The 24,791-nt window shown below is 44.3% G+C and overlaps 1 protein-coding gene and 1 long non-coding RNA gene across 3 annotated transcripts in view; one reads left to right on the forward strand and one right to left on the reverse strand.

The window, feature by feature from the left end:
• EGFR (epidermal growth factor receptor) overlaps positions 1-24,791 on the reverse strand; it is a 196,374-nt gene that overhangs the window by 76,509 nt on the left and 95,074 nt on the right. The window lies entirely within an intron of this gene.
• On the forward strand, positions 10,774-23,241 carry LOC129060300 (uncharacterized). The gene is made up of 4 exons (XR_008526889.2): positions 10,774-10,996; positions 11,099-11,243; positions 21,094-21,223; positions 22,825-23,241. It is a non-coding gene; the product is annotated as an uncharacterized LOC129060300 (long non-coding RNA).

Below are 24,791 nucleotides of genomic sequence, written 5' to 3' on the forward strand. Positions count from 1 at the left end.
TTATCCATCTTTCCCTACCAGACATACAGATGGTCCTCAACTTTCCATAGGGTTATGTCCTGATAAACCCACCCTAAATTGAAAATAGCAGTCGAAAATGGCATTTTGTAAACATGATAGGATTCAAAAACACAAAACACAATATCCCTGAAATGCTGGTGACACAGTCCACTGTATAGTATCAGCTGTTTAGCCTCTTGATTGCATGGCTGACTGGGAGCTCTGGCTCCCAGCCATTGCCTAGCATCGCAAGAAAGTAACATATCAGACATCAACTAACCCAAGAAAAGATAAAAAATTCAACATTAGAAGTATGGTTTCCATTGAATGTGCATTTCTTTCACACCATTGTAAAGTCAAAAAATCGTAAGTCAAACTGTAGTAAGCTGGGGAGTGTCTGTATGGATGTGTGTGTGTGTATACACATATGTGTACATATAGATAGCTTATTGGACCTACTGGTATGAAATGCACACACACGTTGCATTTATATTTTTGTTGTGAAAGCAATGGATGGCCATGTGACCAAAGTCTTGGATGACTTATCCTGGGTTTCTCACCCTTTCTTGTTTCCGTGTGCCCGAGGGAGACAGAGGAAGAGGCGGGCTGTATGGGAAGAGTGACAGTCCTTGCCACTTTCTGGTTGGTTATTATAAAATATTTCTAGCTTAGTCATATATTTAATTAGGCTTTAAAGGCCAGAGGAGGATTTTTTTTCTCGCTTTCTTGCTGAAAGATTTAAGAAAATCTCAAATAAGATGGATGGATAGTTCATTTATAGGATGAACTTAAAAATATGTAAGGAAAATATAGCGAGTTTGCCAGAGGTTTCATTGAATCAGGATTGGTCATTTCTTTTGCTATACTAAAATCTCAAAATGAACATGTATACACATCTCAAATGTGCTCAAATGCACAGAAGCATGACAGGAGGAAGATACACCATGTTGTTAACAATGACCTTTTCTGAATGGTAAATTTCTGGGTGTTTTTCTTATTTACTCTTCATAGTTTTTGTGTTTTTAAAATTTTCCATAGTGACTATGTATTACTTTACGCTAAAAAATTAAATTGAGAAATAATCATGTACATCTATGAAGACACTCAATTTACCACATAAAAACATTTTATAAATTGTGACTATAGAACTAGACTAGTCTATGAAATTGGTTTAACCCACACAATAGTTTGTAATAATGGAAACTAGAAAACCTATAGTTGTGAGTCATAATGAAATAAGTGGTTAAACAAAAGTAAATACACTGTTTTATTTAAATTTTCATTGTGGGTTTAATCAAAACTTTTGTGGGATGGAAAAAGTCATAATTTTGAAGACAATTTTTATTCACATAACAAATTCTATGTTTTTTCCTCAGTTGTTCCTTATTTTACCCTATTTTATTTCACAACTAATAAATAGTTCTTAGCTGATAGGCATCCAAAGATACCTGTCAAACTGAATTTGAATCTATATTGGAACTTGAAAATGCACATGTGATACTCAAAAAGTCCTTTTGAATTTCTGACAATCTTCCATATACATTACAATATGCCTTCTGGACTAAACATGCCAAGCTGTGGCATGCCCAACACAGCTGCAAACTAACATATCTCTAATTAAGTTAACAAGCAGAAGACTTGAAAATAACATCTCTTTATTTTGAGTTAGGGAACAGAAGACCCAAACTGGTGGACTTCCAACCCCATGATTCTCCTTCTAGCCATGAAAAGAATCCCAAGCCAAGCTTGTGATTTGTAAAAAATACACTAAGTAGAGTGAGACTACCTCTGTAAATTGTCCCACCCTCTTGGGAGTTCACTGATGCTTCTGATCACAGGAAGGCCAGTTCACAAGGGAATGTGGAATATGCTTCCAGTGACATCATCAAACTTCTACAGTGTGAAGATTGTGATGGTACCATTACGGGATGATCTCTAGCCAGTTATCTCAACACGCTGGGTCTCAGTGCTCAGTGTACTCTGATTAACATGGGACCAGCTCTGTGAATTTCAGAGGGCAGTTGTGAGCAGTACTGAGATCATGGACATGAAAGGGCCTCAGAAATCATAGATCTCTCTAAATATGAAGCATGACACTGAGGCTTCACATGGCAGCAACTATTGCAATCTATTTCTGCCTACGTGTCTTCAATGATACCTGTTTTACCTTCATTGGTTTTTAAACTAATAATCTTAAATCACTTTCCATTTTTTATGGGCAACTGAATGGCTAGTAAATCAGAAATAATTTGACCTGTTATTGGACGATAAGAAACAAAATTGGGCTAAAAAAGATTTCAGAAAGCAATACCCGTTGATCTGTTATGTATTAAATACAATAGATTCATTTTGAGTCCCTACTGTGTGCCTGGCAGCACCCTTTGCCCTGGCAGGCAGTTTCTCATAACGTTTCCATTTTAAACACAAGGGCACACAGGGAACAAGGCTCTTGGACGGAGGAAAGCAGATGATTTACCTGGAACTGAACCTGGATATGGCTGGGGTGGGCCTCACTGTGTCCCGAGTCCTGGAACTGGACCTGCATGTGGCTGGAGTGGGCCTCGCTGAGTCCTGAGTCCTGGAACTCGACCTGTGTGTGGCTGAGGTGGGCCTCACTGAATCCTGAGTCCTGGAACTGGACCTGGATGTGGCTCGGGTGGGCCTCACTGTGTCCTGAATCCTAGAACTGGACGTGCATGTGGCTGGGGTGGGCCTTGCTGAGTCCTGAGTCCTGGAACTGTATCTGTGTGTGGCTGGGGTGGGCCTTGCTGAGTCCTGACTCCTGAGCAGGGGACACTGGAGAAAGGACAGGATGCTGGCTTGGATTCAAAACCCTCTGTGTGAGAGGACAGACAGCAGTGAGCGTGCTGGGCCTGGCTTTCCTTCCTAGACAGAGCGTGAGTAAGTACCTCCTCTCGGGCCAGCATTCTACTTGTCTAATCTCTGCGCTGGGACTTTTGCTTACTCATGTTCAGGGGCTCTCTCTTTACACACGGGCATACTTTTGAAGTGAATAATAACCACTTCCCCTCCAAAAGTCTGTGGGCCAGGCCGGCGCTTGCACCCTGTGCCTCCACTGTGTCCAGGGCATCTGCCTTGCTGCTTCAGGGCCGTGTGGCTCCTCCAGTGGCGCCTCAGACCTGCCAGGGAAGGGCAGTGCAGAGCCAGGGCGGCAGGAGCCCCAGCAGAGCTGGCCTCTCCCTTCCCAGCTCGCTGGGGAGCCGACGGCACCAAGGAACCCGGGGTGGGACAGAATGGGGCAGTGTGGACCTGGGGACGATGGGGATTGCATGATTATCACCGAAGGTGAGCTCAGAGACATCTGGTAGAAGGTAGGGGGAGATACAGAATTCCTAAATGGGGTTGGCATCAAAGACTGCTGCTGGAAAGTCGGCTTCAAAACCCGGCCAGCTGACTTCAGGAAGCCAGTTCTTTGTTCAAAGTCAAGACTGCCCTGTGCTACCTCCCTTCCCCTCTGACTTCATGTCCCTCTTTGTTATTGGAGAGCTGGTGAGCACCAGGCAGTAGAAAGGTGCCAAGGGCTGCTGGGGGCTGCAGACTGCACAGCCCAGCCCAGCCTCCACCACCCCAGCAGGCTCACTGGGCAGCTCACTCTTTCTTCCTCAGCTTTGCATGAGACAGCTCAGTGCTGCCTGCCAGGGTGCAACTCTTCTCTTCCTAGACAGGCCCTCACAACCGAAGGCATCCTAGCAAGGTGATGTGCAGGTAAAGAGAGGCAGGGCTGCCGGGAGTTCACCTCTCTGGGCGCAGTCCCACCCAGTCCACACACCTTTTCTCCTCTATCTTCTATTCATCTCAGGCCCGTGACTCACTCCTTGATGACAAAGGCTGAGTAATATTTCCCATATGGAGCTGTTTATTTGCTGGTTGAGCTGTCGCTCTAGAAGTCATGTGAATACTGAGCATGGCTGAGAAGCTCTGTGGCCAGGTGGAGTCAGCCACAGAGGTTGCACGATGACCCCTTGGCCAGGCTCACTCCACCCTGCTCTGAGATCCACACCAGGCACCAGAAGTTGCTTGTTCTTTTGTTCATTAATTCAGCTACAACATATCTAGTAAAGTAGTGCGAAGGCAGCTGCTAAGGATGAATCAGAAGTACTCACTGCCCTGAAGGAATACGTGAGTCCTTTGGGGAGGCAACTTTACACATGAAACAGTCACAGGACATCTCAGAGCCATGCAGTGTAGAGGTGTGCTAAAGGAACACATGTCAGAAAGAGAAGTCAGTCAGCTCGAGAACTGGGACAAAAACACCAATATTCCTCATGACCAAGCAAATGAAAACATAATACTTCACATTCAGATTAGAAGACTACATTGCCTACAAGTGCCAAGTGTTGGGCTTGGTGACTTCACCATACGTAAAATACATAGTCCCACCATTTACCACTAAAAATAAAGTTTCTTCCATTTCTTTTTTTATGCCTTCCCCTTCTCTGGATTCGAATTGGGGGATACACGTTATTATCCTTCCTGATTTGTTCATAGTTATCTGTAAGAAACACATCTTCATTCATTCTTCTTATAGTCAAAAATCCTGAAACAGATATGTAATTTGCAAGGAAATAAAAGATCTCTGACTCAAAAATTGGGGTTGGAAATTCTTTTTGCAAGTGTTTATCTGCAGAGAGATTCTGTTTGGCTTCCGTGGGGAGGTGCGTATCCACCCGTAGCCCAAGATGGTTTAAATGTTCTTTTAAAATTTTTCTTCAATTTTTACCCGTTTTAAAAAAAATCAATCTCTACTGAAGAATTGCGATTTAAAGCCATCTCTGTAAGCATACACACATTTACATTGGTTTACCCATGAACATTAGGAAAAAAGCATAAAGGCCCCTCTTTCAAAAAAAAAAAAAAAAAAAGACAACCAAAAATCGAAAGAAAAGAACAATCACTAAGACACCAGGAGAAGGCCAGTACACCAGTGTGTTTTTTTTTGTTTTGTTTTTTTTTTTTTCTGAAAGCAAAGATGCTCCCTGTGCTTGTCTCTTTGACCTCTGCAGCAGTGGGCTACAGAATGGCCATGTCTAGCTGCTCCGCTGTTCCACGACAGCTGTTAGCCTGGGAGGCTGTGCTGTGTGAATGCCTCTGAATGCTGACAGCGCGAGGGATCAGCAGCAGGGACCTCAGAGCTCGCTGGACACCCAAGGGCCTCTGGACTTTTCCCCTGAGGGTAAAACATGCAACTCTCAGTACTGACAGGAGCAGGACAGCCAGTGAATTGAATTGCTGAGGGGCAGAGGGCGCTCATTGCCTCTGGGGTAGCTTGGGGAGAAGCAGCTTCTAGAGGGAGTGTCCGAGGGGCCCAAGCCGCCCCGCCTGTGGTTTCCAAGCCAACCCTAAGGTCTAAGCTCGCGTGGTGCTGCTTCAGGCTGGAGGTGTTCCCTGAGTCATCGTCATCTTGTCCTCTTTACTGCGGGGAACAGATAAGAAGCAGTAAAAGGAGAAAAATAATCTTCCTAAAAGATTACTGACTCAATTTTACCAATGAGCAGTCCACTGCTTGCTTTTTTTCACGTTATAGAAACATGTCATGTTGTCAGCAGAACGATGCAGCCAGTAGTTCATGTTCATGTCATTAAGTGTTTGAAGAGTGAAAAAAAAAAAAAAAAAGAAGAAGGTGGAAAGCCAGCCCCCGCCGGCAGTTTAGTCGACAGAACCACAGGCAGCTGCACTGTTACTGGCGCATGTCAGTGGGCACTGGGCTCAGTGGAGTCCACAGTTTGGAATCCTGGTGCCACCCCTATGAAGGCAACATCTTAATCATGTTAGGTCTGTTTTCTTCATTTGTAAAACAAGGACTCATGTACCTGTGACTCCTGGGAGGGAAGTGAGAGGGGAGAGTCCCTGGTCAAAGCACCTGGCCCCTTAGTCAGACTTGAGTCTGAGTGAGACTGGAGGGGTCGCACAGGAGGAATCCTGTCCCTCTCTCCAAGCACTCAGAGGTTGACGGCCTGCCCTCCTGCTCACATTTGTGACCTCACCACGGAGCGGGGCAGCTGGTGCTGACCACAGCTGACCGGCCCGCCTGGACACAGGGATGCGTCTGTGGCTTGAAAGGAAGGCAGCTGGCCTTGTGTCTAGCAGGGATCCTGTGCAGGGCACATACAGCTGAGAATTCCCTTCAGGGAACCCAGCGTGCTCTCAGAACAGTCTCCACCCCTGCTCTTTTTCATTTAGAAAAGGGCCTCTCCTGACCCTCTGTGATGGTTTTGTAAGCGTGGTTGGATTTGTGTGCTGTGTGTGTGTGTGTGGGTTTTCATTTAATGCTTGTTTTAAAATGAACCCTCTTCTCACTTCCTACTTAACTGAAATCCTCCTTTTAAGTTTCATTTTAAGGTGGGTGTGGGGATGTAGCAGTGTGAAGACAGACCTTGTCCCGGGGGCGGGCGTGAAGCTTTCCCTTTCCCTGGCTACCGTGTAGTTCCAAACTCATTCCTGGGGTCGTTGATGAGGAAAAACTGACTCAAAAATCACTAACAACTACCAAGTTAACTCAGGAGAAGCCCCAGCCAAGTTTCTGCCATAGAAGAATCTTAATTTTGGCTCAGGACATTCTTGCAATAGGGCCGTACTCCTGTTTCTAGAATATATTATCCCTTCCATAAGGAGAGCTGCTAATTAACAGACCAGTTCCTGCACGTAGGCACTTGACATTAGATGGCTCCCCTGCCTGAAAAAATGAGTGAGTCGGGAGTGCTATCCTGAGCTGGTTCTGTACTGCCCCAGGCCTGAATCTAGTGAAGAGTGAGCCTGAAGAAGCGCTTGCCATGTCTCAGAGAAGGGCTCAGCAAACCTCCTCTGAATACAGCCAGAGAGTAAATGTTTTCAGCTTCACCCATCATATGGTCTCTGTCCCAATTATTCAACTCTGCTGGGATAGTGTGAACACAGCCACAGACTGTAAGCAAATACATATAGTCATGCTCCAATAAAACTTTATTTGCAAAAACAGGTGGCAGGCTAGGCGTGACCCATAGGTTGTGCTTTGCCAGCCCCTGTTTAAGGGAAAGGCCTAGCAGGAGGTCAGGAAGTATGTGATGAGGAGCCCCTTCATCCTATACTTTCTAGAAGACAAACCTGGTTGGAGTGATTCATTTTCCCGCAAGGCCAAACTCCAAAAGGATTTTCTTAGTGCTAAGCTCTTCCTATTTCATCATCAGCTAAATAAAGGAATTGAAGTAAGAGATGAGGTCCTGAAACCCGAGGGAAATGCAGGGGCTGGGGATTGTTATTTGTGTGTTTGTGTGCAGGGCAGTGTTGTAGCTCCGTGCTGGGCACAATTTACTTCTAGATTGGGATGCTCACTCCCTACCCTCACCACTCCCACCCAGGGCCCCTGCCTTCCTGTTCTCTACCAAATGGTTGTCCACTCCTCCTGGACCATTCTGAGTGACTAGGAGTGTGTGAAGAAGCAGTCTACTCTTGTTATTGACAACCCTATCACATAATTGTTCCTTACGTTAAGCTGAAGCCAGTCCCTTGATAATTTTCTTTGGCTTAACACAGATGCAACATATTGCTTTTCTACCTTACAGCCCTGCAGATATTTTAAGACAATAATTGTTTCTCATCACGTTTCTCACCCCAGTGCTTTCCTGCAGATTCCCTGCCTCCACAGCCCTCCTGGGAATTCCACGTGTGTGGCCTCCCCACACAACTACATCCTCTGCAAAGGCCTCCCCAGCTAGATCTGCTTCTTGGCTTCTGTAGTCCCTACGGCTTTCTCTCATGTATGAGCACTCGCTCACACTTGAGTGCTGAAAGCATTCTATTATTTCACAGCATATTTTGTCCTTTAAAGAGATAATATGTCATCTGAGAACAGCACAAACATTTTGTTTTCTTTAGCTTATTATTTTGAAAAATTAGCAAGCAATAAAAAGATAAATAAAAATTGTTGAATTACTGGAATGCATGCATGAACATCATATATAAGTTTTCAACAGACGTGATTCCCTTTTCTGTACAGTGTAATAATGAATATGGCAGTTGAGTAATGAAAATGGAATCTGTATTCCATCTATTAATAGTAGGCCTGACGGTAAATTGCTCTCAAGTTTGGATGAGGAAGTATTTTTCCTTGCTTTGGTCTCCCCTAGGTTTTAGTTTCCTATCACATCCTACTAGCTTAACAGAATTATATTTGCTATTGACTACAGATATAGAATCTTGTAGAAAACCCATTTTCCGATTGAATATATTTGAATATATTTGAGAGTGATATTTTCCAAAAACATGGAGTCTTCTAGAATACTAGACAAGAAAAGATATCATTGCCTTGCTTTGCTTCATTATTAATTACTATGCAAGAGAATACACACAAATAACTTACATGGGTGAGTCACAGAACACGTGTCGTATATTCTTTAAAAAATTCCTACTTTCAACTTTTCTCTTAGGTTTTCTTTTGCTTATTGAAAACGTTCTGTGATTCTCTTCTTTCATTAAACTTTTTTAAATAGCTTTCATATTTAAGGGCAAACTTTCTTAAATAGCTTTCATATTTAAAGGCAATGACTAAGGTGAAGGTGCTCCGCCATGACAGTAATTTTAGATCAAAGAATGTTTCAGTGGATTTCTTTAACTCTCAGTAATAAACTATTTGAATTTCTCCTCCTTGGGGACAATTAGAAATGAACCGCAAGGGGCATGTCAGCTGGTTTGATCAGCAGAAGTGTCTTTCAAATGCAGGCATCTTTGGGTGGTCTAGGAGACTCGTGGTAATGAAGCGAGAAGAGTAGTGGAGCAGCAGGGCTGGGGCCAAGTCCCTGGGTCTAGAAAACCACTATGAATGAACGCTGCTTGCACCCAGTATAGGTCTAAGCACCAATCCAGGCTCAACCACTCACTCCAGGAGGATGGGAAGACTTCGTTTTGGTTCCTGTGCCAACTCTGGCTTCTCTGGCTGCCCCATTCAATCTGACAGAACATGTTGATGGAGATAAGGTCATTACTGGCTCCTGCAAGGCCCCTACCATGTGAGGTGGTTTCCAGTGGCCTTTCCTGGGGCTGAGAGTGGGGCCTGGTGAAATGGACATATTATAAGAAGTCTGTAATCTGTAATCTGAAGCAAGTTTTGTTTTTCTTTTTAAGTTGACTGCCTGGTTATTGAGGCCAGTAACCAGAGAAGGGAAAAACTGGAAGTGTGTACTTTGTGTCTCAACTGAATTCATCCTGAAGTTGTTTATTCTGGCCCACTGTCAAGTCTTTATAAGGGGGGTGTTTGTGGCAGAAAGGATTGGTCCTAAGGGCTATATGAGTGACTTCTACTCAGATAATTTCTATGCTGTTGAACAGCCATTCAAAGCGTATTATTTTTCCTTGAAGCCGAGAAAGTTTCTATACAAGCATTCCTTTGAAAGTGCAATTAACTTTTGTAACAATTTGTGCTTTAGTTTAAGAATTGCAGATGTTGTGTGGGTGGTGGGGGGGTGAGGGGGTGGGAAGGAGAGGATGAAGGAGTAAGGATATAGATGCCTCCCACTTGGAAAATGTGGTAACACTTCCTTTCGTGGAAAAAGCGCATTAATTTTTAGAATTACTAAAACATTTAGATGGTTGGTGAAACAACTGAGAAGGCCGTGGTGTTTGGTTTGGGGGAGGTTGGACTGGATCATCTCCCAGCTTCCTCTCCTTCCTAATGAGACCCAGATCTTTGTGACAGAATTATCTGGAATTGTGATTTTATGCTTGGAAACTGTCCAAAGGTTGGGTAGCAGAGCCCGGCCACTCATCAAAAATGCTAGCTCAATTTGCAAAAGAAATACAAAACCCAAAATGCACATCACCATCGGGATGTAAGTATTGATGTGCGTGGGTCAGAGGAGCTCTTATTAACTAGACGGTACATTAGTTTTCACTGGGGAATGGTTTTCACCATTAGAAATACACTTGCACTGCCCCCAAGTCTATTTCTTATTATTTAGTGTTAGTTTGAGATTAAGTGGGGGTGTTTGGTTTCACTGAATGTTTGTGGCTATTTCATACTCTGGTATGATTCTTAGTAAATCTTCTACCTCAAAATCCACACTACCTTTTGTGTAATGAATATCTCACTCATCCCTTGACAAACAAAATAACATTTCTAAAATGCCTTATAGTTTGCATTTGCTAATAATCTAGATTTTCTAACTCATATATATCCAGTACTTAAACTATTAACGGAAATCAACCTAATAAGGAAACTATTGAGGTTCAATCCCACTAGAATTAAATCCCTTTGTATATGTGTGACTTCTATGAAAGTAGTTAATCAGAGGCAGTGCAGGAGCATTTCTCTCCCCCTCACTGGTATGTGGGGATGAGGTGTGCAGTGGGGGCACCTGGCATGGTCTTTGAATGCATGGGTCCCAGCTTCACACGCCTGCGTTTGCACCCAGCTCTGCCAACACTAGTGGGGTCCCCTTGGGCAAATGACTTCTCTTTACTAGCTTCACTGTCCTTGTCTGCTAAGTGGGAGTAGAAGAATGCCTCCCTCATAGATTGTTGCAAGGATTAAATTGTTAATATTTGCACAGCACCCAGAAGAGCATCTAGGTCATTTAAGTGGTTGCTGTTGTCATCGTCCTTTTAGGATTAGTATGTGCAAAAATGAACAGTCCTGGGACATAGCATTGACTGGAACCAATGCTGTTCCTGCCCTCAGGAAGCTTACCATCCAGTGGGGAGACAGACATTCACTGAATCATCACAGCATCCCAACTGTGATTATGCCATGGGGATGATCTAAGAGTGCAGAAACCTGACCTGGTCTGAGAGGTTCCGGAGGGGCTCCTTGAGGAAGCATTTCAGCTGGGCTTCTAAGGACAAGCGGGGCCCTGCCATATGTGGGGAAGAGTTGGGGGAAGGGGACCTTCCTGGCAGGGCAGGAGGAGAGGGACTGTGAAAGGCTGCCTGGCTGGACAGAGCCTAGCAGAGATGAAGCTGAGAGTGTGAGGGGAAGTAGGAGGGAGAGGTTCCTGTTGCAAGGCTGGTAAGGACTTTAGATTTCATTTGAAAGGCACTGAGAAGCCACTTCAGACAAAGAGGAACATGTGCAGATGTGTGTTTTTAAGAATGCCTCTGCTTTTTGGAGGGGGTCCTAGATGGCATCCGGAAGTGGGCGTGTCTGTGAAAGCACAATGCGAGGGGCCCTGTAGCGTGCAGGTGCTCTGGACTTCGCATGGGTCAATGCCTCATCCTGGCTGTGACGCTGCAAGACGTCTCCGTGGGGAAAGCTGGTACGCTGGATTTCTCCGCATCATTTCTTACAGCTAGTATGTGTGAATCTACAATTTTCTCAAAACAGTTTAATTACATAACTTCTTGAGATGTACAAGCTGTAGGGCAGAGCCCTTGCAAAGAAATATTATCCCTAGGTATGTGTTTGCTTTACGGGAGGAGCTGGCACCCCAAAGCTGGAGCACCCAGTGCTGTTGGAAATGAGCGTGGCTTCTGGCAGTGCCCTGGTGACAGGTGACTCTTCTTCTCTAACTGAGATAAATGGAGTTAGCCATAATAGCTTGTAACTTTCAAATACTATGATTTTTTTCTTATAATTTTTTAAAGCATGTGGTTTCAATGGTGCATACTCAACTTATGACTAATAATTAGTTTTCTCAATCCCATGTTGCACCTTTTAGTATTAAATAATCTCCTTCTCCCAACTTAAAACAAAAACACAAAAACAGATCTTACTGCCATGTGGAGAAGGGCCCATTAGGCCTCCAGGGAGTGTGGAGAAACCCCTAGGAGGCGACAGCAGAGCCTGGAGTCCCACCACTCAGAGTGTCATCTGCAGCACAGCAGCGGGGGCATCCCCGGGAGCCTGCTGGAAATGCACCCCAAGCGCATCCCAGATTTGCTGAATCAACATCTGCACTTTATTAAGGCTCCCAGGTGACGCTCATGTATGCTGAGCTTTGCGAAACAGTGCACCAGGGAGGTAGCAGGGGTGAAGGGGCACAATGGACACCCCGAAAGGGGTTAAAGAGGGTGAATTGACAGACTTGGGGATGGCTTAGCTACAGAAAGATAGAAGAGAGTGTCATCAAGCAGCTGTTGACATCTCCAGGTCAGAATTGGGAGTGTTCGAGTGAGTATGGTAGTAGGAGCATTGGAGGCTCAGGTTTATAGACTGTGAATTTGGTCTGGAGCGAGGCATGTGGGGCAGCCAGCCTGAGATAGTGTCTGGTCTTTCAGCTAGGGCTGTAGAGGAAATCAAGACACCCAATGGACGATCAGAAGGGAACAGATCCTGACTGTTGTCATCTTGGCTGAAATCAGCCAGCTGAATTGCCCCCGAGGGATCCATCCTTTGGATCAGTTATGCCCCATCTAAACTTGCAGATGATGATAACGCAGATTTCATGAAAATCCTAAGATCCACAACTGTTAGCATAAAGCCCTTTATAGTTTTTCAACCATAAGTTGCAATCAAAGAATATCATAAACAGCACCATGATTTTAGAGCTTAAATCTGTAATTTTGAAAATCTGAAAATTTAAGAACTGAGTTAAGCAAGTCTCCAAGCCTTGGCCCAGGCTTATTCATTTTTTATTTTGAATAATTTAGTCAATTTTATGGCCAAAATACCTCTACAAAAACCTGGTAGAAATTTGAAATATACTGATATCAATAAAACATGTTGGAACAAAGGTTTTAGATTTGATTGAAGTAGTATGGAATGTCATAGGGACATTTTCTGACAATAGCACTGGGAAACATATCAAGTCTGAACATTTTAAAACCATGACTGACAGGGAGCAAAGTTTTTCCTATAATTTAAGCTATAGCTTCTTGTTAATTTCCCTATCTCCTTATGCACTTTCTCTAACTAGACTCTAGAACTACACACATACATTAATACACACACACACACCAAGCACACATGTACATTCACACTTTTATGTGCATACACACATACTTGCAAACAGATGCGTAAAACACACATACATGTACACAATACATGCCCACACATGTATACACACTTACTTGCACACACATGCACACACACAAACATCCGTTTACACACATGCATGCATGCACATATGGGCACATTCACATGCACACACACACAGAGCTTTAATTCTAGTTTGAGTTAAGAAAAACCTGCTGCTCTAGTCTTTTATTACTCTCCCCTCCTGCTTGATTCCTCTAGGTTTCTTCTCTTCTAGGCTTTCCCCCTCATAAACTGCCTCTGGGATTTGAGTTGACATTCATATCCATGAGATGTTGTAGCTCTAGACCTCCTCTTGCAAAGCCTCGTGCAATAAGGCATATGATAAATGTGAAATGGAGACCCTCAAGCTGCTGCCTGCAATTACTTATGTGCACCAGTAGACTCTGAAGACATTTCACAGGAGGTACACTTAGCTATGAAGAAATGCATTTCCTACAGATGCTACACCAAAAAGGAAGACCAGAAAGGAGAAAAATATATCCTTTCTGGGATATATAATCTGAAAGAGATATGAAGTACTTTTAGTTAAGTTTTCTTTATATTTGTTTGTAAAAGGAAGGATAAATCAATTACTATAAGCAAATAAAATTTGCAAATTAATTTCTTAATTGATTGCACAGATATTTCTTTCAAAGAATGACTCTTTAATCACCTGGCTTTGACCGCAATATCACCACAATTCCTTGAGTTAATCTGAAACTTACTATGTTGCACCAGGAAAGGTCTGTAATCACATATCACATTTTCTTCCCCCAGACATGACATTTAAGACACAACCTGATAAAATAAAGGTAATTAGGTAGATGATTTTCAATATCTTCTATAGCAAGCCTGTAGACAAAAAAAGAATTCCTGACCTAGTCTTGCTGATTTTTTCTTACTACAAACTAGCCTGGTCATCCTTCTAAAATATTCCACCATGTGAAATATTTTGATGAGATCTTTGCATTGAAGGTTGCACTGTGCTAGTGTAAACCATTAATTAATCAATTCATCAATTAATCAGCTATATACTGAATACAAGACACTGCACGCTGGCCCCAGCACTGAGGGAAATCAGTTGAATGGCAGAAAAGCAAGTCAGCCATTACCCCACATTGTGACAGATGCTGTTGTGGCAATACTCATGAGACATGCTGGAAAAGAAGTTCAGGCAGCTGCTAATTTTCAGCTAAGAGAGGATGAGGGACACCTCATCAGACTGAACAACTAAGGAAAGTGTCCCAGAGGATCTGATGCTTGAGCTGTCCTGTGATGGATGGCTTGGAGGTAGGCAGAGGAGAAAAGGGGAGAAAGGGCAAACGGAACACAGAGTGAGAAGGCACAGAGAGGGGAGGCAGCAGGAGGAGTCAGCACATCTGTGAGAGAGTGAGGATCCCATGCAGGTTGGAATGGCTGCTGCTAAAAGTGAGCGGAGCTCAGAAGGGCAGGAACGCGCAGCCACGGCTGCCTCTTGAGAGCGAGGACAGGAGGCTGTGCATTTCTTCAGCAGCACACAGCATGGCTGTGCTGTTCCCCCCACTGCCGCCAGCAGCCCAGTGAGGACACATGCTGCACTGTCCCAGGCATGGACTTTGCAGGTTGGGCAGTAAGAGGGGAGTGAGGGAACACTAACGATGTGAGGCTGTGTCATGCAGGCTGGACAAAAAGAGGGAGTGAGACCAGACGGGAGCTGGCAGGTAAAAAATCACGTTACCAAAGGCCAAGGTCGACGGAGGACTAGAGTGCTCCATGAGCAAGGCTGAGAGTGCTGGGAAGACAGCAGGCCAGAGAGAAATGTGGCCCTGAAGACTGGAGAGGTAGAGCCTTCCCGGTTATGGTGGGGTTGCAGAGGCTCCTAGAGAGCAGGTCTCTTCAGTGAATTGCCCTATTGCACGAAGATTATCTAAATAAATTGTTATCATTTCCTTCCAGAAGTGGGCTCAGGTCTCCCCTCCAAGTCCTTTTTGGATAGTGAAGAATCAATAAAGAGCCCCTAATGCGGACTAAAGAGAGACGCCTGGATCCACTGGACTGAACCGGGCAGCAGGGAACTGCCTTTGAAGAACAGGCCCCACATGGGACAGCTTCATTCCCAGTCAAGATCACTGTCGCACAGAGGCCATATATATTTGTTAAATGACTGAATTAATTATGGTATAAACTTGACTGCATCACTTAAATGCTTTTCAATTCTGGTAAGAGGAAGTTCTTCTAATATTTACTTCGATTTAGTGGAAGTTACCCAGGAAAGGTCAGTAATCCAAAATAGAAGACAAAGCCACCATTATGTGGCAGAGTGTTGTATGTCTAGGGGTCTGTTTTTTATGGTAATTCTCTGAACCAGGAGTTCCAATGGAGAGAATGAAACTATAGTGGTGGTGGCTGGGCAGAAGGCTGAGAGGGAGACAGAGCAGAAGACAGCACAGTCACGCTGCTGGTTACTAGGACAAATGACAACTCTCGAAGTGCAGTACCTCACATTCCTCTCATCACAGAAAATGAGAAGGTGTGTAGGACATTCTTCTAATGGCTGAGCTGTTACCTAAGAAGGGCAACACACAATGCCACTGAAACGCCATATGATATCTGCCAGAGGCACGGGGCTCCCATTGACTCCTCCTCTGTTTAAATGGATTCTGAAAGAGCAGCAGCAATGAGAGAAGAGAGCCGCCTTTTCCTGGGAATGTCTGCCAAAAAAGGTTTACCTTCTCTTCCATATCAGAGTTTTATCCCTCAATCTATGTATGGTTGTAAGCAGCTAAGCATTCAGAAGTTTGGATTGTATGGGCTTTCTGAAGAGGACAGTGTGAGGAGCTCTTGTTTTCATGCTAAATTGGAGACTTCATCCCTGCACAGTATGACACACTTCCCTGTGTTGTAAGACTTGGATTTAGTTCATGGAATCTTCCAGGCTTTCAAAACAGATGACCTCTCACTAGAAGATCCACTTATCTCTTTCCCCTTGGCCCTCTAAACCAGCCCAGCAAAATCCCAACTTGCAACAAACAGGCAATTCACTCTACCGGAAAACAGTTATCTAATCTCTCAAAAATGACACCTGGCCAGTTTCTAACCATAATGCCTTTGGACTCATTTCCATCAAATGTCTTCTATAAGCAATGTTAACAATGCCTTTATATCTGTAGGCACTGTAACCAGTGGAGAATACAATTAAAAATAGGAATATGCAGCCCGATGAATGCCCTCCACTCCAAACAAGTGTTATGAGATGTGTCAACAACGTTCCCAGGAGAACTAATCTGTTCACCTTTCAGCAAGTGCTCACTGAGCCCCAGATGTGTGCCAGGCCCCGTGTGTGCTGTGGAGATGCCAACAGTCTCTGCCCGGATGGAGCTGACAGTCTAGGAAGGGGGATAGATGTTAAATACGCTGGTGAATATTTCTCCCACCACCACCCATTGGCTGATTTAAAAGGAAAATGGGGGATGCTTTGCCGATGGTTCATTTCCATGTAAACGTCCTTGTGGTTGTAATACATTGCTTTCTCTAATAACAAGAGTTAACTTTCAAATGAAAAAATGGAGTGATTATTTGTCAAACCAAAGTGCTTTCTTCATTATTAATAAAGTTGCTCAACATCCCTTTAGTAAGTGAAGTTATTCACACAGGGTACCAGGACGTGGAGATAGTCACACATCAGCCCTCTTGGGCCCTCCATGTGTAGGCAGATGAATAGGAACCACGAGGGTGGGTGGCGTCCCTGAACATTGGAGAGCAGTCTGTGTAGAGTGCTCTTGGTCATCCTGTCTGCAGTCCTCCTGCCAGGGAGGGCAGCACCTGATCACAGAGAGACACAGCAATGCAACAGAAACACTGAAAAAGAGTAGCTTGTCCTGGCCCACGTCGGTGGCCTCGGGTCCATCCAAGTTTGCAAGAAACAGGAAGGTTTTCACTTGTATCTGGCTACCCAGTCAGCATACTGACCTCAGCACTATTTGTATGTCAGGAACTCATGAGACCAGTGCTTCTCAAACTCTCATGGACATAGGAGTTACCCAGGACTTTGCTAAAATGCAGATTCTGAGATTCTGGAGGACCTGGCTAACTGCATCTCTAACACACTCCAGGGATGGTTGTGCCCTTAGCCCTGGGGAGGTGAAACAGATTCGGGGCAGTGGTCACCTGCTGCAACAGAATGTGTCCTCCAATAGAAGAGACCTTTCAAGACACTGATAAGGATGGGTCAAGAAGAGAGGAGAACCAGGGCAGGGTGGGGTCACGCAACCCAGGAAGACAAAAGCATAGGACCGTATTGTCGAATGGAGAGGGGCCAGGCCACACCAGAGCGAGGGAAATCCCACAGATGTAACTACAAAGGGATCCTTGTGATACCTTTTTTTGAACGTTTCCTAGATCAGTTTCAGTAGAGTGGCTAAACAGAGATATTACATTCTGAACAAATTCAGGCTTTAAATAGGAGAAGATACACAGTGAGACTCTCTTCCCACAGCATTTGCTAGGGTAACACCAACTCCAATTATGCTGAAATTCTAGTTTCCAAATAGTTGATTGTTGTTGGGGATGTACAGCATCGGAGCCAACATTGTCCCCTATATGTTTCTGGAACCACTCTGAAGATTGTATTGGTTTCAGGCACTATGTCATGGCTTATTGTCTTAAACCAGCAGAGTCTGACATCCAGTTCCAAGGGTGTAATCTCTCTCTGTTACACCTCATGGGAAACGGGTTTGTAGATCGTCATAGACACTGTGTATGGAGAAATAGGTACTCAATTCATTAGGAGGGCACTCTCTCAAAAGGCCTGTAGTTATTGATCAAAAATTGATTTTATAGCTTTCACATTCTTCTCAGATCAGAAGTATTAGAAAATTAAGGTCTTGAGGATGCCTTCCTCTTCTTGCCAAGATAAATTGAATGGCACTTGAACTGTAAAATGTGCAGGGGAAACAGCAGAGTTTTAGGCTTACTTGGTCCATTGTTCACTCCTATTCTTTTCTCTTTGACTTTGGAGGAAAGGTAGGATTTGTTAATAAAAATGTTTTTAAAATTTATTTTTAAAGTTAAACTAGCTTTCTAGTATGAGTTTTTAAAGTAAAACAACCAACTTTCCCACAAGTTTGCTACTGAGAAAACACTGAATGGGAAGATTTGGGGGAGCATTTCAGGCTGATGGGCCGACTTCTTATGTGTCGCTTCACCCCTCCCTGTGCAGCCCTGGATCCCGCTCGCCCTGAGACACTTCTCTGTGGACCTGCGAGATCACAGCTCCTTTGTCAGCCCCTGGAGCTGTCACCCACGGCTCTGAATGACTTAGTGAGTTGTCATGTGCCAGTGGACATGACATTTCTGGAGGGCAGAAATGGTGTCTATCCAGCTAGCCACAGCCAGTGCCCTGTGGTGGCCTGACACATAGTGGACAGTTGACACGTGTTTGTTGAATGACTACTCCAAAGGTGGCAACCTTCCACACAGCCGGGGAGTGGCAGGGAAATGCGTTCAGAGGCTGGTCCACCTGCTCCTACCACTCTGGTCTTTTCGGATGGTGTCTTCAGGTACCTACTGAGCCTATCTTACTCTAGTAATCTTTTAAAGTATTTGAGATTACCAGTGCTTCTCAAACTCCAATGGACATAGGAATTACCCAGGATTCTGCTAAAATGCAGATTCTGAGATTCTAGGAGGGCCTGACCATCTGCATCTCCAACATGCTTCAGGTGATGGTTGTGCCCGCGGCCCTGGAGAGGTGACACAGATTCGGAGCGGTGGTCACCTATTGCAACAGACTGTGTCCTCCAACAGGAGGTTCCCATTAGTTTCAGAAGCACTGGCAAAATGCTCAAAAGGGTAATCTCCATCTAAGCATTTTATGAATAAAGGATTCATTAATGAAAAATTAACTTGTGCTAGGCACTTCAAAAACCACTAAAATGTCAAAGTGTAATTGTAACGCAATTCTAATTTACAGACACGCTGAGTCTGAGTGGTGTCAGGCCCTACTCTGGTCCGGATTCCCTTCCTTCTCCTCTTCTGGGGGCCCAGTTCTGCACAGGTGCATGTCTCAAACTAACTCCAGTCTTCCCGGCATCAGCACTGAAGTTCTAATTGCAAATTTTCAGTTTTTTGGCCTGGGAAATCTAGTCTTTTCAAACTTCTGAAGCCTCAAATGTACACTTTACCAATGCTTTTCCGCAGCCCTGACTGTGTCATTCACCATGACTGCAGAATCACATATACATATGCGAACCCTCGGGAGACTTGGTCTTCCTTGCTCCTTCGTTGAGGGCCCTCTGCACGGGGTCTGTGGCGCAGAAGGGAATACCGCCTAGGACTTGATCACAGCAGTATGCCCTGGTGGCTGCTTTGGGATTATTTTACATAACAGAGATCTATTAAAGGGCCATGTTCCCTGGAGGAGTTCTCCCATCATTCCAGGTGGTTTCGAAACTCCAGGGTTGCCCTGGCTCTGCTAGTATCAAATATCCTCCTAGGGCAGCAACCATGGCCAAGAGCCATTCCTCTTTGACAAGCTGCCTCTTTTTTTGCAGCTTACCTATAACATGCTAATCGAATGTGGGAGTTACAGAGTGTGGGTCCCCCCAACCCCGGGAAATGCCCCTCCTTCTAGACTGCTATGTCTTTCATTGGGTACCATTATTTCTCATCTTTTCTCGCCTTCATTCAACAAACTTTTACTGATCTAAAAAGGTGGCAAGACAACTTTTACCCACATCTCTATTCCACTTTATAAACTATTTGAATAAAAAGAATAAATATATTTCCCTTCAAATTTGCTGAGTAGTTAAGTAATTGATATGGAAGATGTATGTGGCAATCTTTGGGGGTTTATTGTGAGCAATTAGGAAATGTTTTCTACTGCTGGTGGAGTATAATTTGCTATAACTGCGTTGGAAAATGTTTTGGCAATATCTTTCAAAGCTACTAAAGCGACCAGTACCCTCTGACCCAGCAATGCCACTCTGAGGTACCCAACAGAAGTGCATACAGAAGTTCACCAGGGACATGTGGGACAATATTCATAAACTTGTAACTGCAAGAAAAGAGAAAGAACCCATATGTCCATTGGCGGTAGAATGGACGAACACAGTGTGGTATTCTCCTATGATGGAACTGTCCAGCTATGGAATGTAAGAAATACAATTTTGCAGCTCAGCATGGAAAAATATCAACACATAATGTTGAGTGAAAGAACCTGACCCAAAGGAGTACCTATTGGAGGATTCTATGTAAGCAAAATTCAACAGCAGGCAAAGCCGGCCCATCATGCTGGCCTTAGGACGGTGGTAGCCCTGTCCCAGGAGGCAGCACGGGGCGCTTCTAGGGTGCTGGTATGGTCAGCTGTCCTGATCTGGGTGCCACTTACAAAGGGCTAATTGGTTTGTGATATTGGCCAAATTGCACACCTTTCACTTGTGTGTGTGTGTGTGTGTGTCTGTGTTTTTTTTGAATTTAGTTATACTTGAAAGTTTACTTGAAACATTTCTAGAAGGCTGCTCCCTCTGAGCAAAGTTGCCTGGGCAGCATCGAATTCTCAGTCAGGAACTCATGTTTTTAGAAGGCAGTTGTGGTGAGGCTCTTAGGAGTACATAAATGAGAGGTGCAAAAAGTGGGGTGCTTGGTGCAACCGGATTTCTTGTGGACAGCGGCCAGGGGTGGGATGTGCGCATTGTGTGGGCACAGGAATCTCAATAGCTGGCCCTAGAGCAGAAGCAGAGAAGGCGTGAAGGCCCAGACTCTTCTGAGCTTGAGGTCAGGGGATCTACTTGCACATTAGAGTTATTTAAATGAGGAAAATGCATGCCCTTTTTGAATCGATGCTGCCAAGCCTTTCTTTTCCTAGGAGAATCTTTTGATTCCCAGCATGCGGAAAACATGTTTTCAGGTATTAAAATGAGTAAGGTTGTAACAGTAACCATGAATTCACATGTTGTGCCCCATTCTAAATCAAGTATGTTGATAACAAACACTGTGACCCGTGCCTAGGAACACTTGTTTCAAACTTCAGACCCCTCTCCAGTTGCATGGGAAGCATGGCTGTGGGCATGCATCTCCCTCCCCATAATCTGCAGTCGCTTAAAACTTAAAGTTATGGCAAACCATGTTGTCCTGATGATTATAAAGTTTCCTGATGTCACTCCCCATTCCAGTTCTGCAATCCCAGGGACATCCAGTCCAACTACCCAGCAAAGACACCTGCCTGCTACTGTATGATGGCATTGGCTGAGTTTGAGGAGGGCACACAGGAAGCTCCAGGTGCTATCTACAGCCTCTGCGTAGGTAAGTCACTGGGTCCTGAGAGCAGACCGGGATATTTGCAGGGAGCTCGTGGATGGGAATGTGAGGCCGATGTTTCACTATACCTTCAGGAAGGCTTCCAGGAACCCCTTGAGATTCAGAGAACTGTGAGTCACTCTCCCATACTGCCATTGATTATAGAATCTATTTTTAAGAGAAGGAATAGCTAAAATCTTAGGTGATAATAAATATAACTTCTTAAATCCAGTAGAGGACAATAAATATATGTTAAAACGAACTCATAAAAATAGCAGCCATTGACTGAATATTTAGTTTGTGTAGGCAATGTGCTTGGTGTTTTTACAATAATCCTGGCAGGTAAAATGAAATGTAAATAAACCTTATTCACAGGACTATAGTGAGGTTAACAGATCATGCCTGTCTCACTTTTATAAACTATAAACTACGTGAGTGCCTGGCTCACTTTTCTGATACTTTTATCTGAACAGAGTCTTGTTGATATTTTTAACTTGTGGTATTTTTTGAAGCCATACTAAATTCTCATGTGAACTTAAAGAATAATACAACGCCTGTAATCCCAGCGCTTTGGGAGGCTGAGGCAGGCGGATCACGAGGTCAGGAGATCGAGACCACGGTAAAACCCCGTCTCTACTAAAAATACAAAAAATTAGCCCGGCGCGGTGGCGGGCACCTGTAGTCCCAGCTACTCAGGAGGCTGAGGCAGGAGAATGGCGTGAACCCGGGAGGCGGAGCTTGCAGTGAGCAGAGATCACACCACTGCACTCCAGCCTGGGCGACAGAGCGAGATTCCATCTCAAAAAAAAAAAAAAAAAAAAGAATAATACAAATAAAAGTTGCAGTGTTTCATTATTTCTACACAATGTCCTTCTCTCAAAAGCTGATATTTATACAGGCGGTAACAATATATTTAGAATTTTTTGTAATGCCAGAAAAATAACAAAACATAAACACATTGATTAATACTTAAAGTCTATTGGACATGGATACTATAAGAGAGAATGGATTCCCCAATCATCTCAAAGCCAATGGTTCCTTGTTATAAAAAGTTAGAAATACAGATTTTTTAAAAAATGGTATTTTTAAAAAGGTGCTAAAAGTCCCAAATTAAGAAACTTAAAAATTATTGTATACATAGATATAAAATTGAGTATTCTAATAATTAAACATCATGTATTTTTAAATGTTTTAATTAATTTATTATTTATTTTAGAAACAAGGTCTCACTGTGTCACCTAGGCTGGAGTGCAATGGTGCAATTATAGTTCACTGCAGCCTTGAACTCCTGGGCTCAAGTGATATTCCAGCCTCAGCTTCCTGAGTAGCTGGGACTACAGGCATGTGCCACTACACCTGGCTAACTTTTAAGCCTCAAGTGATCCTCCTGCCTTGCCCTCTAAAGTGTTGGGATTATAGGTATGAGCTACTGTGGCCAGTGTAAACATCTTTTAAAATATTAAATGGTATAGGAAATATCTCAGGATATACTGTTAATGAGCAAAAACACATAATAATATATTAATAATCATTGTTCCTAAATGACAAAATTCTGTGAGCCTTTTATTTACTACAACATGCTTTTCTATATTTTTGTAATATTCCAGAGTGCCCACGTCTTACTTTTTATACTGAGGCTGTGAAGTGTGAGAATACAGGGAGGAACCTGGTTTTGGCACCTCTGTGGAGCAGTGCTTCCCACCCTGGCCACACATTAGAGTCACCTGGCAGCGTCCAAGCTCCTGCCACCATGGCTGTGCCCATCAGAGTGTCGGGTGGGGCCTGGCTTGGCAGCAGCTGCTCAAAGCCCCCAGCAGGCTCCAGGGCTGCTGCAGGAAGGCAGGCACCTACTTTCTAGAGGTCTGTGGGTTTTGGATGGGACTTGAAACAATATCAAAAACTCCCGGAGCCTAAACACAGCCCCGCTTCTTATCAAATCACCTTGGAATCTTTGTCAAAGCTAAACATTCAGGGATGTTTGTATCAGAATTAAAGTTCTGTGCACTCACAGGGCAAGAGTGTTGAAAAAAAACTAGAGTTCTAAGCTATGCCTTTGGATGAAATAGTGAATCTAATTGAGACTGTCAATGATTTTTTTCCTTATCGATCTTCTATTGAAGGAGGTACATTGAAAAAACACTGGGAATGTGAACAGAATGTGGTTTACTTGTCTGTGGGGGGAAAACATCACATTTGTACACATCAAAGATAGAGGAACCAAAATCACCCTCCTGCAAACACATGGGAGAGGGGAAGAGCCATCAGGTGTTTTCAACTGTATATTTCACCTGGGAAAAAAAAGAAGGAAATTTCCTGGGTGCCAGGTGATTTGACTAGGACATTTTTGTGGGATTATCGAGGCAGTAGTATGTTTACTGAAAGTGTGCTGTGTAGCAGGCACTCACATAGTCTCACGCAGTCAACATGACCATGAGGCAGAGCTGGCAGGCTTGGCAGCGTTGGGTCATTATTAGAATGTTTAGGGAAGGGAGTTGTTTTCATTCACGGAACTTCCTATTTAACAGAAGGTTAAGGAACAAAACCTCTTTCCAAGGTGACTTTTGAAAAACTTTCTACAACATACAGGAATCGCTGCTCCCCTGGCAGACAGCCTGTCGGTGCCTGTCATCCAGCGTCTGGTACAGACATCTCCTCCTTTTCATTCTCAAAAGTGTCCTTGTGTGGAGGGAAAATGATATGGTCACTCTGAGTCTAAGGGGATAATTTAATCTTCCCTGATGACTATCTCTGGATCATCAAGATAAGGTTGATTCCCATTATAAAAGACAAAGGCTGGAACCCGGGAATCAGGGGTTGCACTGGCACTTGACTGTAAGGCTGTATGGGATAAAGAAAGGTGCACAGTCCTGGAAGTTGGGGGTCTGGGATTCCAGTCCCTGCTCTACCAATGGCTACCTGTGTGACCTTGGCCAGTTACAGAGCCCTCCGACAGCAATTCCATAGTCTACAAACGCACTGTCTCGGTATCACAGGGCAGTGGGATTCCCATTCAGCATTTCCTACTTGTGCATTCCAATACTGATCTCCAGAGGCTGACAGGAAGACCCTTCCTAGCTTCATGGGAGGCTGCTGAGGCTCGGCCAGCCACTCCACAGGGCCTTCTGAGGGGGCAGCCATGGCCCTCCGGCCACACTTCCCGTCTACTGCGAGATCAGCCCCTGGCCGAACCAGGCCTGATTCTGAGGCCACGTCTAGGCAATGTGAAAACTCTTGATTGAAAGTGACCACCCCAGCTAATCATCTGTTTGTTTTGACTCCAAATTATGGGTTTGAGCAACGTGCCACCCCAGGCAGCTGCCTCAGTCGCCTGGCTGCTGTGTGCTCATGGTTGGCCTGAGACTTTTCACCCACCATGCAGGACATGAACTTCTGGAATTTCAAATGCTTGGGCAGGGGAATGACCCTGAGCCACAGCACTCATCAAATCATTACTGAACCACCCTTAAATCCTGTGGCTATCAAAGTGAGTCACGATGAGACCCGAAGGGGTGAGACGCCGACTGCAGAACCTGCTGTCTAAGCTGGGTATCGGTTTGCAATGGGGACTTCTGTA

Source organism: Pongo abelii, chromosome 6 (genome assembly GCF_028885655.2).
Source record: "Pongo abelii isolate AG06213 chromosome 6, NHGRI_mPonAbe1-v2.0_pri, whole genome shotgun sequence".
In the NCBI taxonomy this organism is placed as follows: Eukaryota; Metazoa; Chordata; class Mammalia; order Primates; family Hominidae; genus Pongo; species Pongo abelii.